Genomic DNA, 2,216 nt, shown 5'->3' with positions numbered 1-2,216 from the left:
TCGTTCTCCCCCGGCGCCGGCGAGATCTCCCCCGCAGGAGGCACGCGCGCCTTCACATAGTTTACGCCGGGAAGGCCCCACGTGTCGCGAAGGAAAGCGATGTGGTCTTCATGGACGTTCAACCCGTCCTAGTCTCCTCCCCGCTCGCGCACCATGAAGAGCTCGACGAGGCTAATGGCGCAGCGGGGGAGCTGGGGATCGGAGCAAGGCCAAGAGGGCTCGGGGAGGAAGAACTCGACGGAGACGAGAAGCGGCAGCACTCCGGCGGAGCTCGGGGGCGTTGCGGCGAGAGGAAGAAGAAGGAGAGAAAAATGGGGTGGAGGGGCGCGCGTGCTTCGCCGGTCCCCCTCCTCCCCCTACTTATAGCCGACGGGCTACGAAGCCGAGGGGGCGGGCGTGGGATCGTGGGATTAACTGTGCCCACGACCCCACGTCCCTGCGTTTACCGCGCGAGTTACTGCATGCAGTAACTCCGCGAGGGAGCCCAACCGCCCGCCTCGGCCGCAGCGGATCCGCACGCGCGCCGAGGCTCGATGGTGGCGGGCCCAGCCTGCTGTCGCGTCCCATCGCGCGCGTGGGCTGGCAGGCTGGCCCAGCTGGCTGACGACACATGGCGGGCTCTTGACGGGCGGCGGGCCTGGAGGCTTCACTAGCACGCCACCTAGTTCCCGCCGTTGCGTTCGAAGTTTTGGACAAATCCGACTAGACGTGGCCGACTCCCACCAGGCGCCTCGCCAGGAATCGGACGAAGCTTCTGTTCAGAGCACCCGGAGAAAGAAACTGCTGAGGCTCCTCGGCTCCTCAACCGCGGTGCCTCACCAGCTTCGGGGACTACTGTTGGAGTAATGGGCCACGGGTAGCCTAACCCGAGTCCCTGAACCTTTCAAGACATCGGGGCCGGCTGCGCCCCTCGGAGCCTCGAGATGAGGCGCCGCCTTCTGATGGCCGGCTGCCTGAAGGCGGCTAGGCTCTAGAAGGCGGCACCAAGACAGGCCGACTCCTTAGAGGCGGCCTGCAGAGAGGCCAGCTTCTAGCAGGCGGCCCACGGCGCCCTCAGAGTCTGCGCCCCCATTAAGAAGACAAGACATGGCAAGGCTACAGTGTAGCCCATCACCCCCATATCCAGGGCCGGACGTGGCCACAGTGCTCCGTACGGGCGGAGATATTCGCCCGGCGCGGCACTGTTGCCACTCTGCCCTTGACGTCATTGCTGGCAGGCGGAGCCCTGTTCCCACGACGGCCTGTCGGTACGGCCCGCAGGCGGCGGACCCTACTAGGCAGCGAGAGCCCGGAGGACGGCGGAAGCCTGGCCAGTCGGACCCGAGGAAGGCCGGCCTCTAGCAGGCGGCCCGTTCCCTCCCCGGGGCCCACGTGCCGTTAACCACATAAGACGCGGTGTGGCTACAGTGATCTCCCACCAGGCGGCGGGACTGTAGCCACGCTCCCCTGACCAAGCCTGCGTCATTAGCATCATGGCTACAGTAATCAGCAGCCGGCACGACCCGCGAGCAGCGGGAGCGGCCTGTCGGTTCTGTACCGGACCAGTCGGCGGGGCCCACCAGGCGGCGGGCCCCAGCAGCCGGCGGAGAAGCCGGCGACCAGAGGCACTGACAACCGGGTCCTACACCCGGCCAGATTACCATTGTACCCCGTGGGGGTAGGCCTATATAAACCCCCCAGGGCACCCATGCAAAGGGTTCCCAACCTGTTAGAACTAGACTCACACCTAGAGGAAGGAGAGAGCGTGCCTGCCTTCTTCTACCTCTACCATACAACTCGAGGAGCACCATTGTACTCGCTAGTGCCTTAGTGATCATGCGGAGACCCTGCAGAGCAGGACTAGGGGTGTTATCTCCTAGGAGAGCCCCGAACCTGGGTAAAGTGTGCCGGCGTTCATGTCTAGGCCTCATCCCGCTTCCAGGCACCGGCGACGTTCTACTCGCTCCCACCATGATAAGCCATCCCTTGGCATATGTCGCACCCAACCCCCGACAATATTTTCATGAATTTCATCCTTGACCAATGTTATGTTTGTCAACTTTCAATAAATTTTACCACTTATACTTTTCCTTATGTGATGTCATTACTTACCATAAGATTAGCATATGATCTTTTTCATTATTTCCTTTATTTTTATTGAAACATAAAAATAAAGAAGCAAAAACTCAAACTAATCTTTATTATATAACTGTCACTCGATTACATAGATAGATAGA

Source organism: Aegilops tauschii, chromosome 5 (assembly GCF_002575655.3).
Source record: "Aegilops tauschii subsp. strangulata cultivar AL8/78 chromosome 5, Aet v6.0, whole genome shotgun sequence".
In the NCBI taxonomy this organism is placed as follows: domain Eukaryota; kingdom Viridiplantae; phylum Streptophyta; class Magnoliopsida; order Poales; family Poaceae; genus Aegilops; species Aegilops tauschii.
Note: the sequence above shows the minus strand (reverse complement) of the source record.